Source organism: Megalobrama amblycephala, linkage group LG1 (genome assembly GCF_018812025.1).
Source record: "Megalobrama amblycephala isolate DHTTF-2021 linkage group LG1, ASM1881202v1, whole genome shotgun sequence".
Lineage (NCBI taxonomy): Eukaryota > Metazoa > Chordata > Actinopteri > Cypriniformes > Xenocyprididae > Megalobrama > Megalobrama amblycephala.
In genome coordinates, this window is record NC_063044.1 from 6,716,833 (window position 1) to 6,733,750 (window position 16,918).

General features: G+C 38.9%; 1 long non-coding RNA gene and 1 pseudogene across 1 annotated transcript; one reads left to right on the top strand and one right to left on the bottom strand.

Moving 5' to 3' along the window:
* Window positions 1-492: 492 nt before the first annotated feature.
* On the bottom strand, window positions 493-13,426 carry LOC125250514 (annotated as a pseudogene).
* A 2,622-nt stretch (window positions 13,427-16,048) lies between these two features.
* On the top strand, window positions 16,049-16,703 carry LOC125249436. The gene is made up of 2 exons (XR_007180560.1): window positions 16,049-16,195; window positions 16,294-16,703. It is a non-coding gene; the product is annotated as an uncharacterized LOC125249436 (long non-coding RNA).
* The last annotated feature ends 215 nt before the right edge of the window (window positions 16,704-16,918 follow it).

Consider the following 16,918-nt stretch of genomic DNA (forward strand, 5'->3'; position numbering starts at 1 on the left):
GCATGAAACACTGTCATGTTGTAATTTTAACTGCATTGTATTGCTATCTGTATTACTGTTTTCTCTGTATTTTGTAAATTCTGCAAATAATTATGATTATTTTAACATTATTACTGTAAAATGTTTTGTTTGGTTCAGAATTTTACAACAGTATTTTTAGTATTTTCAAACTATTGCTGTAAATTTAACAAAATTTCATTGTTTTTCTATTTACAAAATTTTGATATCATGATTTTACAGAATTTCACAGTTAATATCACAGACATTTTTTTTTTTTACAGTGTAGCCATGACAACTGATCAGAAGCAAAAATGTGATGGGAAACATGACAGAAATCATTTGCCTACAACAGCAGACAATTATATAGTTTAGCATCAATGTATAAAAATATCTGAAATCAGAATGCAATCAGAACTAGGTATACAGAGAGCTATGTAATAAATATAAATCTTGAATATAATGAAAATGTAAATAAAAAGAGATGACGTTCTACATTACATTTATTTATTTCTCAGATATTTGCCTTGGGTAATAAGGTTTCTGTATATATACCCATATATCATATACTATTACAGTCACATCTAATCATAACAGTACTTTACTGTTTATTACTCAGTTACTTCTTTCATTGTAGTTTTACTAATAAATGATCATATCATATTGACTTCTCATGTTGTGCTACTGATTCAACATTTGCTTTGTAAAATATCATGATACTTGTATTTACTACAGAAAGTCTCAATCTTTACACAAAGTGATTAATCCATTAACACATCTTTACAATTGTGATTGTAGACAGTATTTTAAACATCATCCAGCATACAAAACATAATGTATTTTTAAATTACTGTAAATCTTACTGATATTATTGTTTGGATCTATTCATTAATTAAATTTAATTTCATACTTTAATGATTTCATTTAATATTTGCTGTTACCTCTGACAAAATAATCATCATCATAATCATCATCAGCATCTCAGTATGAATTACAGTATTACAAACTGAAGTGAATGTGTTTAAACCTAGCGTGATCTCAAGATCAAAACCTAAATTAAAACAATGATAAACAATGTTAAGTCCACAGTCTGCAGAACCTCAATTTGTTCTGTCCTTGGTTTGAGACTACAACAAGATTGATTTAGAGAAATACAAATTACAACTCAAAAGTATGTGGAATTGCTTTCATCTTCACTCTGATTTCTGTCTAAACAGTTCTCCTCCAGGATTTTAATTAAAGTTGCCAGTGTGGTATTTGGATCCAGCACAGTCACTAGAGGGACATTCACACCTCTATCATTGAAGATGAGATTCTGCAGAGTCATGGCTAACATTGAGTCAATGCCGAAACTGAAAAGATGAGTATCATCATTCAGCTCGTCCACCTCAATACCAGTCGTTTCGCTAATCGCGAACCTCAGATAATCATGTGGTGAGGATGGAGTTGTGGGATGCTCAGGTCTAGACATGTTCACTCCAGTTTTAATCGTGATTTCCTCTCCTAATTTGTACAACCGCAACTTTAGTGATTTGTTCTGACTGAGAATTTTAAACCAGTTGTTTTTAAAGTTGAATTTGCATACAGCCTGCTGAGGTTTGTTGATCAAGAGGCACTGCTCAAGACTTTCATGGATTTCTGGAATCTCCAAAAGCATGATTCCCTTTGACTCCAGAAATCTTTGGACATGGACTTTGTTCAACAAAAGACCAAGATTCAAAGCCCCCCAATTAATGGACTGTCCAGAAAGCCCAATGTTTCTGCGGTACTGACAGAAAGCGTCCATGAATGTATTAGCCGCAGCATAATTAGTTTGTGCGGCATTGCCAACAAAGGCAGCGATGGAGGAATAGCACACAAAGTAATCCAGATTGCACTGTATGGTAGCACGGTGAAGGTTAATCACTCCATTTACTTTTGGCCTCATAACTTTCTCATAAAGAGATATGTCAAGATGTTCAATCAGCGCATCATGCAGGACAACCGCACTGTGAAATACCCCTTTGATGGGACTGGATGGAAATAGTTTTCCAATATGAACAATTGTCTGGTCCACTTGCTCAGATACAGAAACATCACATGGCAGAGACTTAATGACAGAACCCCAATGGCTACTGACCAGGACCTATCTCTTGTTGCATCTGAGGGTCTGGTTTTCTTCTAGACAGAATGACAATGTTTCCTCCTCCTTTCTGAGCAATGAACTTTACTGTCTCGAAGCCCAACCCTGTTAGACCACCTGTGACAATATAGACATAATTTTTCTTGAATAGACTGTGTTTGGGCATCACTGGAATGTCAGACAGCTGGTTCTTGTCTTCACTGTTCAGGATGATAATGGGTAGGATTTGGCATCTAAAGTATGATTCAGATACTTTTACAGATGGAAGATCAGTGACTTGAGATTTCACTCTTTGAACAGCTGTTGCGTCCAAAGACAAGGACTTTCTGTCCAAATGCATGGATTTCAGCCAACGGTAGATGCGTGGCATTTGCGTTTGCAGGTACCCGTTTTAGCATTTTCTGGGACATGAAGAGGGCATGGAAGTGGACTTCCTTATTTGTACCTCGGAATGTTGTAGTATTGAATGGAAATTCTGTCTGGTTGTCAAAGACAAGAACAATGTCTTTGATGCCTCTGACACTGCTAGCTATTTCAGCTGTTTTTACATTGTAAGGAGGTAGAAGAACAGCTCCTACAACATCACTGAAATCACAAGACAGCTGATCAGCCTGTGTGCTCACTCTGACATTCCAACCTGATCTGTTTGCAATAGCAATTAACACATTCATCAAAGCTGAGTCAGGAACAGTGGAGAAAATGCCCAATTTCCGTTTCTGTTTAGCTTTGGGTAAGGCCTCATGCAAGATCTCCCAAGCCAGTACCATATAAGAGACACAAGGGATTTCATTCAGGAATGAAAGCTTTTTTGCTTTGTAGCAAACAGCTGCAGGGAGAGCTACTTTAGTGGTGGCAGCCACAGGGTAACAAGACACAACGTGATCACCAACTTTAAATTTGCTGACATCTTTACCTCACAGCTGTGACAGTGCCACTGAAGTCAAGGGCTAAGAGCTTATGGTTTTCATTTGTGTGCTTGTTCCAGTACAGTGTCTTACCATAATTCAGGTCAGAAATGCTGATTGGGAAGTAATCTGATGAATGGACACATATTTTACTGAGATGAAGCTCAATATTTTTTCCTTGAATCAGTTCAATGGAATTATCCATTTGAGTCACTGACACATTTGTCATTATATATGGGTCAGATGTTTGCAAATTGAAGACTACTTCATCCAACATATGGAGGTTTCTTGAAGAGATTGCCATGGTTGGCAAAGGTGTGTGGGTGATTTGGGGTGTGTAAATTTCGCCCTCCTTCACTACCAGCTCTGGATATTTGTTAGAGGGGTATGATCTGAGGACCTGAACCAAAGCTTTGACGTTTTCAAAAGTGGCAGAGCCCATGTCAATCAGCTGGAAGGAAAGTTCTGGCAATTCAGCTGCACAAGCTCTTACCATGCCTGACAGAACAAACCCAGGGTTTATGTGGTCCACTAAGCTCTCAGAGCACCTAAAGGTTATTACTCTGATATCACCCTGGGAAATTAAGTGCCTTGAGATATCTGACAAGCTTTCGGAATATCTCACAACACCCCGCCATGCTGTCCAAGACCTTCTCTGATTTGAGAGAGGTTAGGTCTGCATCACCCCACATGAACAAAATTTCCCTGAAGTTTTTCTTTACACTTGAAATGTTCAGTTTTGACAAAAGAAGTTCAATTCCATCTTTTAACAGTATGTTACTGTTTGAAGAAGACACATATCTAGATGTTGGGTCCAAGTACTGTTGCAAAGCGTTATAAATTCCTACCTGGTCAGAAAAGACCAGTGCCGTAATCGGTGTATCAAATGTGGCAACTTCAGAGATGATACTGAAATTGTTGTGGAAGAAGTACTCCTTGACCACTTGGGAACGACTTCCTAGTATTCTGATCTTCCCATGCATCAGTTCAACTAACACCCTACCCTGTTTGTTGGCTAAGCAGCCACAAATGTCAAAATCATCTTCCCCCACATGTACTAATCTCACATATACAACCATCTCCTCTTGCAATGGTTCAAATACAGCCAGGCTTCCTATTTCCACAGGATATTGAGGTCTTATTGATACACCCTTTACAGCTCCAGGAATAAGATGCATGATGTAATCCAAGACCACAGGGTGAAGGTTATAGTCATGTAACTGAGGCAGTAATTCCTTTGGGACCTTCACAACAGATATAGCCTCTCTAAATTCTTCCCCACAATAAATATCTGCATCATTTCTGAGGACTGACCCATACTCAAATCCTCCTTGACTTAGTAGTTTGTAGCATTCTTCAGTAGTCATGAGGATTGTGCATCTTTTGAAAATGCAGTCTAATGAAATGAACTGTTCTTCAGGACTTCTACCTGGTTTTGCTTCTACTGTGCCAAATGCATAGACTGCAGAAGTAGACTGTATTTTGAAGTTGCATGTATTATCTGCCAAATGGTCTGAATGATCCAGCTGTACTGTTAAATCTGGGGCATTCTGGGTGAAAACAAATGGACTCTGGAATGTTATGCTGAGCTGCAGAGAACTTAGTGGAACCTTAGGTTTTGCATATGCCATGTAAGCTGCTAAACCCAGCTCTGCATAAAATGCCCCAGGAACGATGGCAACCCCACTGTGCTTGTGGTCCTTCAGGAAGGCCACTGATTCAGAGGATAAATCACAGCTGAACACTGAACTGTCTGTACCCATTTGTGTAACTACTGGATGGTTGCCAGTGGGACTGATCAACAGCGAATTTAAAGCAAAGACATCTCTCTTCACATCATCAAACTGGTATCGTGGGTAGGGAATTGGTTCAGTCTCAAAACCTTTGTAGAACATTTCCCAGTCCACTTTGATCCCAAGCTCAAACAGTTTGGAAACAGCTGCAAGCATTGTCTCATGATCTTTATCAGGCTGCACTGAGGGAATCACAGTCAAGTCATTTCCCAGAGTCTCAGTGATGTACATCTGCAAAGACCTTCTTGGACCAATTTCAACAAATATCACATTCCTTTTGTTCTTAGCTGCAGACTTTACAGCTTGTTCAAATTCAACTGGCTCTCTGATATTTCTTGACCAATATTCACCAGTAATAAAATCTGAGGAACACAAACTATCACCTGTCACTGTTGAGAACAGTTCTGTCTCCAAAGTATGTCCCTGCAATGAGCCTATACTTTCTTTCACTTTGGATAAAATGGGATCCATCTTGTGACTGTGGTATGCTGCAGGTACATCTAAAATGCGAAGGAACAAATCTTTTCCACTGGCTGAGTTGCTCAAGTTCTGATGCAACCTGTCAATGTCATCTGCATCTCCTGAGAGGGTGCATGACTGAGGGCTGTTATAGGCAGCCAGGCAAACCCTTCCTGAATAAGATGGAAGAATTTTCAAGACTTCAGAAACAGCCATATTACTGACTACCAGCATCTTGCCTCCTGTCACAGTGCTTTGCAAAGAACTGCGATAGTGGATGACTTTCACTGCATCTTCAAGGGACAGCAAACCAGAACAATGAGCTGCAGCGACTTCTCCAACAGAGTGGCCCAAAATAGCATCAGGACTGATGCCCCAGTGTTTCAAAAGTTTGACAACAGCAACCTGAATAGCAAACAGAAGAGGCTGGACAATCTTTGGATCAGACTGCTCTGTACTTTTCTCAGATTCACTTTCCAGCATCTCCATCAGATTGAAATTTCTATAGCTTTGCAACAGAGTTTCAATTTTCACGATTTCCTCTCTGAAAACTGGCTCTTGTTTTAGGAGCTGCTTGCACATACCCTGATATGTAACACCATTGCCACAAAACACAAAAACTAGCTTGGAGTCTGTCTTTGATGGTACAAGCTTTTTCTCTACAGCAGCAGTCAGTTTCTCTTGCAGATCTGCCAATGATGATGTTTGAAATACTTTCCTGTATTTGTGTTTCAAATGACTTCTTCTACATGCGGATGTGTACAGTAAAGACTGTAGATCTGATATTTTCCCTGCACTGATCTGTTTTGCAGTATCTTCAATAATATGTTTCATGGATTTTTCAGAGGCTGCAGAGACCACAAAATACTGGTGGGATTTGCTTATCAGCTGAGCTTTTGGCTTTTTTGACTGCACGTATTGTTTGATAACTGCATGTGCATTTGTTCCACCAAACCCAAAGCTATTGATTCCTGCTGACCTCCCTGCTCTGCAGTCACTGATCCATTTCTCTGCTGTGGTGGGGATTTTCATATTGAGAGATTCAGCGTCTATGCTGGAGTTTTCCGTGGAGTAGAACAATGAGGGCACAATGGTTTCATGCTGCATCATCAACAGAACCTTTATGAGCCCTGCAACACCAGCGGCAGATTCTGTGTGTCCAATATTGCCTTTAACAGAACCAATGATGAGTGGCCCTGACTTTTGAGGTCTTGCTTTGGCAATGACTTTTGAGATGCTGCCTGCCTCTGTTGGATCTCCAATTGCAGTCCCAGTCCCATGAGTTTCAATGTACTGGACACTAGTCAGGTCAGTCTCTGTTGAGTAGATTTTTCTAAGCAGCTCCTCCTGCTGTACCATGGATGGTTTGGTGATTGGACTAACAGTGTGGCCATCTTGATTTACTGCAGTTTTGCTGATGATACCCCAAATATGATCGTGGTCTTCTAAAGCCTGTCAAAATACAGAAAACATATGGATGTTTCTTGCAGTAGTTTGTCATTAGGTACATTGCTGTCATAGTGCTGTGTTTAGATGAGACAATCTTTTTATTTACTTTTTTCAGGGGCTTTAATAGAACAACCCCGCATCCTTCACCTCTACCATATCCGTCTGCTTTGCTGCTGAAAGGTTTACTCGTTCCATCAGGGGAGATTAATTTTGCCTTGGAGAGAGTCACATAAAGGGTCGGCTCCAATATACAGGTCACACCACCACACAAGGCCATATCACAATCTCCTGTTGAGTGGAATACAGATAATTATACAACTTAATGTGCAAAAAAGTTGGTCCACGGGGTTTACATAAATATTTTTGAAGGCTACCTTGTTTTATGGCTTGACAAGCTAAGTGAAGGGCAACGAGGGATGAGGAGCAGGCAGAATCAATGGACAGCGAGGGGCCAGTGAAGTTGAATATGTATGAGATGCGGTTGGCAGCTATGCTCATAGCGCAACCAGTGCCAGTGTTGTGGTCTATGTATTTTGGATTATTCCTCATATTTTTCAACTCAAAGTCCCTGTTCATTAGGCCTGAAAAACAAGCAAACAAAAAACATGTTAGATATGTTAGCTGGTGATATGCTTTTATCCATAGCCACTTACTGTATACCTATTACAGTCCAACCTGAGGTTAAGTGCCTTGCGTAAGACAACAATAGTTGCAGGGCTCGGACAAGTGACATTTCAGTTATCAGCCCTTGTAGCCACCTTGTATGTTATTTGTATGGTGACACAAAGGAATTAAAGCACAAGTGCACATATTGAGGTCAGGACAAGTTAGTTCCCTCTTGTGAACTGGGGAATTACTGAGAAAATCTATGTGCTATTTAGCAACGCATCTTAACCAGAGGTTGTTCCGAAGGTACTTCCCATGCAGTTAGTGCATATACTGGGACCAGGACCAGCTGCACTGGGATTTAAGACACTAAAAATTACTTTATTTATCTTATATTTAGCTTATATGTTACCCAAAAATACTCCTGTTCGCGTTCCACTGGCCTTTTCCATTGGTATCCCAGCATCCTCTAGGGCCCTGTAGGTGCACTGCAACAGAAGTTTGTGCTGAGGGTCCATGGTGATTGTTTCAGCATTAGTGATGCCAAAGAACTTGTGGTCAAACTCATTCAAGCTACAGAGAATATAAAGTAAATGATGGGGTTATTGCTTTTGGAGTTCATATACTACAGGGTTAGTTCACCCAAAAGGACAATATCATCATCACTCATCCTCATGTGACGTAATTCCAAACCTGTATGACTTATTTTCTTCAGTGGAACACGAAAGATGATACTTTGAAAGTCAGTTGGCAATAGAGACTGATTGATTGACGGTGCGTGTACGCTGGCGCAGAGCGAGTGGAGAAGAGTGAGCATTTCCGGTTCATTCCTATGGAAGTTGAGCCTCACTCTCGCACGTAAGTTAAGCTTGATGCCCAACTTCCATAGGAATGAATTTAAAAATGCTGGGTTTGCGAGTGTGTCCTCCATCAGGTTAAGTCATTCATGAAAAAAATTTGCTGCCATGTCCAAAGAGTAATGTTTTCGTAATATCCTTTCAATGTTTAGGGTACTGCAGACCCCATGACTGGCATTAGCTGTGGTTAATATATTGATCTCTATGCTGAAGCATCAGCTTCATCATTTCGTCCGCATAACCCAGCGACAGCATTTACCCCTTATGTCACTGACATCACTGGATCTGCTGGCAGTTCCAGATAGCTCCGCCCTCGAGTCATAGCATGTGACAGGAAGAGATGATAAATCATTTTGAGGGGGAGCGAAGGTTAATGTTTTTGATTAAAGATTACAAGGGCACGTGAATTAAAAAGTGCACAGATAAATCATTTATAATAAATACTACAATGTTCCATAAAAAAATAAGAATTGTCAATTTTGATTTCATGGTGACTTTAAGCAAAATAGCATGAAAGCCATACAGGTTTGGAACAGCATTAGTAAAAATTAACATAATCTTATTTGACTGAATTATCTCTTAAATTACTACCAGCTGCTTCAAACAAAACCTAAATATCATTCAGTGACAAGTGTTCAATGGAAGTGTTCATTAGGTGTTTTTCCAGTGCAGTAACTTTTTGAGTTTTGTACTATGGTGGCACCCAGCATGCATTGCTTTTATCTGATTGTCACCATTGTTGAGTTTCAAGTGCTGATTGTTGATGTCTGTTTGTTTCAATTATACAGTAGATTAAAGCTCTTTGTGCTCAACATGTGTTTATATTTTTCAGAATAACTGATTGCTGCAACTGCTGGATCTCATGGTGTAATATCAGAGGGTTGGTAATGCAAAATATTAATGACACAACACATTTAATATCACTGATTAGAATTTAGATGAGATTGGTGAATGAAGCTACTTTCATGATGATCTTTTGTCATCATCAATACGTAGTCAACACCACATGACCACATTTAATCTCAGCTTCCTTTGTTGCAACAAATGTGTGGATCAAGTCTCCAGGGCCGCATTAAGACTACAAGGGGCCCCTGGGCTTTACCTCTTGAGGGGCCCTTCATCCACCAGAACTATTACCTACATTCACTCAATCTTCTTAATCACAAAGTGAAAGTTATCAGCCTTTTATTTTGCATGGATAAATACCATTACCAAAACATCCGAACCTATAGGTCTGTCATAAAATATAAATATCACTGCATGAACTACATATTGGCACATAGTCTGAACTATTTGTACAGGCTACTCATTTCGAAGACTGCATCCTCTGGAGGTTGCATTTGAAGGCTGTATACGTCATTGAGGCCGGCTCATTTAAGAAAAACAACCGTTGGATTGCAAAGCAAGAAAGAAAATACAGCATTTTGCACCTCACGAGGAATAATCATGAATTTTATTATGGTTAGGCTACTTTTCTTAAATAAGACATCCTTAATGATGCATGCAGCCTTCAAATGCGACCTCCGGAGGACGCAGCCTCTGAAATGAGATGCAGATTCAAACAGTAACAAAGGCCTTGTCTTTTGGAAGTGCATGCAAAGTGGATTTGCTTTTACACCGTAAAGATGTCATGTCAACATGTCAGCAACACAAACCAAACTCTTCCAGTCTCAGTGTTTGAAGGCGGGTCAAAATAGATGTTGTTCGTGAGCAACCGGCTGTCATTATGCAAATTTTTACACTGTTATGTAGGTTTCTAACAGGAAGTGAGACTGGAATTGCTGAAGACTCATTTTGGCAGTTCAGAATCAATTCATTCTTTAAGGCAAAAATGACTTTTTATCCTGCACTTTGATCTTTAAAACAATGTGACAAAAACACACGCAAGTTCAACTCAAATGTTTAATGTCATGATTGTTACCATCTATTTGCATTAGTTTATATCCAGCTGGTCGCTTTTATCGATTCACACAGAACGTGCTTTTCCATTCCAATGCGCTACTTTTTCTTTGTTTTTCTATGTAAACATGCGCTAGAAGGATGTGCAGAACAGATGCGCTCGTGTCTTGCAGAAAAGATGAGAGCACAATCATTTCAAAACTAAACAGTAGACAAACCTCTTTACACAGGGATCTAACACGTCTCTTCTATTCAGCCTCCACTTTTTGCCTCCTCCGTTTACATGACATGGCATAGCTACCATGTGAGACAGAAGAATGGCATCTTGTTTGACTTTGTCTTTGGTGAAATAGAGCTGTTGTTTGATGCATAATAAATCCTATTCCTTCAAAGAAACGGCACTGCGCGAAGAACTGTTATGAGTGCATGATACACTTGCGACCAAGCCATTTCCACTGTAGGCTATTTTCTTTTTGAGGTAAATAACGTTTTCTTCTGCCATTCAATGTCAGAAGGACAGGCTCAGGATTTGAAGCACGTGATTTGTTGAACGTGTACTACGTGCCGTAAGCATTCGCTCAATGTCATTATCTCATTTTTGACAGAGGTGGCGTTTAGCGGCTTTCGCATCTGAACTCTTCATTTATTCCATGTACGGAGAAGGCATGGGCGACTTCAGGATCTCATCTGAATGTTTTTTTAAATCTCCATAAAGCAACTAAACTGTAAAACATCCATTTAGCGCATGTTCACAGAGGAAAACGTCTGCTTGTTCTCTCGATACTGTCTGATTCACTGAAGAATCGCTTCAGGTGATTCAGTGAGAGAGCAGCCCAAAAGAATGCAAATGGATTCAGACCGTTTTGCAAAGGCATTTTACCAATTCATAATTTAAAACACAATTTAAGCGTCAGAAAATATGAGCAGTTCAGTTGCACAGCTGTTAAACTGAAAATACAAAGCGAAGCAAGCTTTTTTATTAAATATCCACAACTCAAACAACAAACTGCTCGTCACTATAGCAACAGTAGATTCTGAGCTGGCGCGAGCGAGTGGAGGCGGGGCTAATTTGCATATTCATTGATCTGTGTATATTAAATGAGGCAAGGGTGTAGAGTTACATACATTTTAAGGCTTGAAGAAATTTTTTTCACTTGAATTTTTTTTTAAATATGCCGTTTTGGTGATCAAAGATGAGTTTTAAGGGATAAAATAATTGACTATGAAGGACTTTAATGTGTTGGTTTGAATAAAAACACGGAAAATGAAAGTAAACTCTTTTACTTTCATTTTCAACTGAACATATTTCTCTTCAGGGAAACCAATCAAGGAAAACATGTGCCTAGAGCACCTCCTAGTGGTCATTATATAAAACACAAAGGAAAAACACTCCATGAGATATTGCTTTATAGCTTAACTAACTTAACTAAAAATATACACAAGCTTAACTAACAGACATTATTCTGATAAGAGTGTTTTCCATTAGTGATATAATGAAACAGAGACACTTTAAGATTGTAGTATTTAAATAAATGTTAATTTATAAGCAGTCTACTTCAGTGTGATATGTTACCATATTATCATGCTTAACTCTGAGAATGTGAATAATTGTAATGTGATGATCAGGTGCAGATATCTTAATCAGAGAATATCATCGGGCAGTTGGCGGGTGATCAATCAAGTGTTGCGGGCTCACAGCAGGGAATGGTTGCTATCTTTACGGAAAACAGCAGTAATAGAGCCGTGCCTTCTGGATAATGTTCCAGAGGAGTTGCTGCGATGAGACGGAGATCGTCGGCTGTGGAAACGAGGGAGAAGGGGTGGCATTCAACATCAACTCCACCGAAAATGCAATAAACTACCGTTGCCATCAATACTGTTCAGCAATTCTCGCTCCTTGAGGAACAAAATGCAAGAGCTGCATCTGAATACAAGAGTCTGTAATGAATATCGCGAGTCATTTACACAGAGAGCTGGCTTCAAGACGATTTGAATCATTGTAAGATGGACTGTGCTCTCCCAGGATATCAGCAGTATGATTGGAGTGGTAGATGGAAAAACAAAATATTTTACAAATGCTATGGTAATATCAAAGAAGCATGTGTGGCTACGATTAGACCTCCTCTTTCAAATTCAGACCATAAAACCATTCAGTTAATCCCTATTTACAGGTCATCCTTCAGGAAGAACAAACCGGTTTTAAGAACAGTCAATGCGTGATGTGATTCTATAAAGGAGGAGTTGAGTGGTTGTTTTCTGACTACAAATTGGGAAGTTTTTTATCAAGATGATAATATTGATAGTATTGAGGAAGTGATTACAGGGTATATTAATTTTTCATACTGTGGTCCCAAAAAAGACCATCAAGATTTATCCAAATAACAAGGAATATATCACTCCTGAGACTAATCATTGTATTTCTTTTAAGAATAGTAATACAATGAAATTTAAAGAAATTCAAAAAGAACTGAGGATAAAATTGAGGGAAGCGAGAGAGCAACACAACTTGCGTGTTAGAGAAGTGGTTTCAACTAAGAATTTTAAAAAGTTAATTTAGATTTTAATTTAAATTCAAACAAGAACGAAATGCAGGTTTTAAATGAATTTGCTAAAGCAAATTAATTTAATCATCTTTATAAATGGTTTGATTTGGCTGTGAGTGGTAATATTGATAAATGTAGAGACCTGCTTAGATCAGTAATGTGATTCAACACAGGACAAAGTCTTGTCACTAACATTTTCAAAAGACTTCATACCAAAAAGGCTAGTGGGCCTCTGCTTCAGGGGGTTTTATTAAAACTCAATGGGCTCAAGGGAGGCAGAGATGCTGCGTCCCGCTGTAACTTTGTTTCTAACTGCTGGTGTCGTTGCTGGACAGTGTCACTTTAGAAAATTAAATGATTTATATGCTTTTTAATGTCACATTTCAGAGGGTCAGAGACAGGTTGATAAATGCTCATGCATTATTATTTTGACCATTTTTGAACTTAACAAACATAAATCTTTTAATGAGGCAAATGAATTAAAGTCTTACCCATTGATGAGTGCTGCCTTTGCTGTATATATCTTTCCTGCCTTTCTCTCATCCGGATCGTACCACTGAGAGAGATCAATCCTGTCATTTGGTATCTGAACTGTACAGTTCTCTCCATGAAGGAGGACTCGCCAGAAGTTTTCAAGTCCCTCACCTAAAATGGATGAGAAAATACAATGTAAATACAATTTAGGTCAAAATCATAATATGAACAAATAATGAAACACCATAAATTGTTAACAATTACCTCCAGGAAAATGGCATCCGATGCCAACAACAGCTAATTCTGCGTCATCATCCATCATGTTTCATATGCTGTGTGTGCAAATACATTTGATTTTACAATCTATAGACAGCAAAAAAGTAATAATTGAGACAGTTAACTAAATATTTATCCATGGCATTTAATATTTTGGTTTTCTTCTTTATGCATTTCTTTCAGCAGAACAATTAAAAATAATAATTAATTATATTTTTAGCCAAGGACCTCTGGTTCAGTTGACACAGAATGGACAATTATTACTAGTAAACCAGAAAAAATGTTCTGTATAAAGTAGAGACAATATGAAAATCTGATCAAATATGGAATCTAATTTGACTTACCTGGATACTCATGTTGAATCTTGTCTTGTTGAAAATGCTCACATGAGGCCAAATCTACCCAATATTTGTTTAAGTTAAAGGAGAAGTGAAAGTTCAGGCTTTTTCATATGTCATCCTGTTAGCTCATGAAACAGTTTTGTAAGAAAATCCCCAGAATAGATAAAGTTGACTCGACTCTTTTTTGTATATTTGATTCGCATCTAAAGCCTAACCCAGTTTAGCTTTATATTTCCCCCAGATGCAACGAAACCGCTCAATTTGCCAAGTTAGCAGAATGTATTAGTGATATCAAAGACTGCATGGTTCGTATTTTCCTTCTTCTCAATTCTGACAAAACAGTTATTGCATCAATTGTTCAGTTGAGGTTTAAAGACACTTAATATTGAGTAAAACTGTGTTTATCGATTTGACTTCACTGACACCACTGAATGAGAACAAACACTGAACTGAGCTGAATAATGTCACTTCTGTCTTCAGTCCCAGCAAACATGCCAGTGTGGGCCCGCTGTGGGCAGCACGTCCTGATACTACTGAGTTAGATGCGTTCCTGGGTCAACATATAGAACACTAGAACATTCCAGTCTGAAAATTTAGTCTTAACCCTATTCCTACCCTTAAACCTAACCCTACCCATAATTAATCCCACAAATCAGAGGGAAATGATAGATGAAAAACACTGATGTAGTTTAAGCCTAATCTTGACATTTTCTGTAAACTTCTCCCTCAAATCTGATTGGTTGATTTGAATGTTGTTCCAGGATCAACAAAAATTTTGTCCCAGAAACATGTTGACCCAGGAATATCAGGTTATGCCTGTGGCCTGTGGGTAAGTGTAGGTTTTCTGTGGGACAGTGTGGGCAAGGGTAGACCCCTTGGGGCCCCATGTAGGCTTTCCAACAGAAAACCCACACAGGCCCCCCGGTGGGTTACCTCATACAGGACCACACAGTAGTTTTTCACTGTAGGGCCAACATGAGAGATTAACATGGGCAATCCACCATGTTAACAGCACAGCAGTACAGTTAAATCGTTCTTTTAGGATTAGAAGCTCAAGGGTCAGGGTTAACAAAACTACTTTTTTAACAATTTAGTAAAATGTCATAAATGTCATTACATTCAACAGCCCAACACCATACTTAACTAAAACTCCTCACAGTCAACAAGATAGCAAGACAAGTACTGCCTTCACCTGTTTGCTTGTAGCAGCTGATAAAGTCAGACAGACCATATTGCAGTAGATTAAACACCATTGGACCATTAGACCTCATTAAATCACAGCACTTATATTCATTCATAAATAACACTAAATCATTATAATACTATAAATTGTATGTTGTAATACAATGAAGTCTTTGGTAACACTTTCTATGAAGACCATGCTTATAATGAATTATAGCCTCATTTATACTTATTTAATAAGTAAGTACTACAATTCTATAAATATATTTATAAACACTCATTTAGACATATACTGCATAACAACAGTTATAGTAACATTTATATTGTTTTTATAATTACTTATAAGCCATGCATTTGCTTTTTCAATGCACATGCTCATAATCCATTATAAACTGATATTTAAATGATCAAATATTAAAATAGTTCCAGAGACACTTGTTTGCTCTACCAATTAGTTATTATCTGTTCTGGACCTTGAAGGCGATACTTTGGGTCAAGTGTAGGCTCTTCAGGAGCTTGGTCAATACTCGTCTCGGTTGAGTCTAGTTGGTACTCCCCTCTCTTGATTGGGTCGTCATATAGAGGACCTCGCCCCCTGAGTTGGTCTTAGAGGTTTAAGAGATTCTTTCAGTAAGAACTCCCTTGGTAGATCAGCTCCTGTTGGAGCTGGAGGTACACCCCTCATTAGGGACCCTATGTAGAGTACTCAGCCTCTAGAGTGCTTTGTTCAAGAAGCACTCTGTAGATCCTAGGTTGAGCAGGGTAACAGGGTAACAAGGGTTGAAAAGCGCTATGCTGAGTCCTGCTCCCCCCAATGGCCGTCTCTACGATCCGGTCTGAGTTGGTTTCTGCCAGTTTGCAGTCCCTCTTTCTGGACGCCGCCTCTGGAGGGAAGTGTTTGAGATTGCTGGCCAGATTAGGTTACTATTAAGTAGGACCAGGTCGGCCTCCCTGGTGGCATTGGGAGTAGACTATGCTCCGCTGAGAATATTACAGTCTGTAATATATAAAAATTTACAAAAAATTGAATGTAGACATTAAGATTTTAATCTGGAACATACTTTTTATGGTTTGCATTGTAACAATCTTGAACTGTCACATTAGGTGCCCTGGTAAATATAGATCCACTACCTGACACTAGGGGCAGTGTGGCCCTGATTGCTGTAGTATATCAGCAACGTAGAGGTAGAAGAAGTGAGATTGGTTTGGTGCTACAGCATGGTGGATGGTGTCTGCAACCCACTCTTAAGAGTCCTGACTGGGAATCTTTGGGGATTTTCTGCTCAGTCAATGTAAGGTGTTGTTTTTGCTTTTGTGTTTTTATGTATAGTTGTTTGTTTTGTTTTCATTTATATATGAGCTGATGTCGATTTTGTTTGCTTATTTGTAGAAGGACTCTTTAGTCTTTATGAACAATACAAAGGTGGATTATTCACCAAAAAGGCCCCTTTACCTCAGGAATTGTTTCCTTCAACTTCCTTGTGATTTCATGAGGCGCTAGGGGAAATGTATGCTGGTATGCTTGGACACTTGTTGGATTATACCTGACTGGTTCAACTCACATCACTTCAAGATTTTAACTCCCTGGACTTCAGCTGCAAGGACTTCAACATTGCGAACTATCCAGATAAGCTACCATGTCACTTGGGAAGGGTGTTTATTTACACATGATCCTTCCCAGTGGTTAAATGATCTGACTCCAGTGGTTACCTGCTTACGGGTGATTTCATAACCTGATATTGATGATTGAATGTGTTCATTGTTTTTCTCTTTTACAAATTATATATACTTTTGCATCTACTGGTTGCCTTACTGAGTATTTTTGATTTTCATGGATCTTTTGCTGATGGTCCCTCCCTCATATAAATCTTGTGACAGTTTAGCTTAAAATACTAGGCCAAGTGTTACAGAATCTAGGACTCTACATACATCTGCCATGCACTTTGATTCTGACATGTGTAGAATAGCACTGACTTTGCTTGGGTCCGCCTCTAGCCCTTTTGCTGTGACTTTGT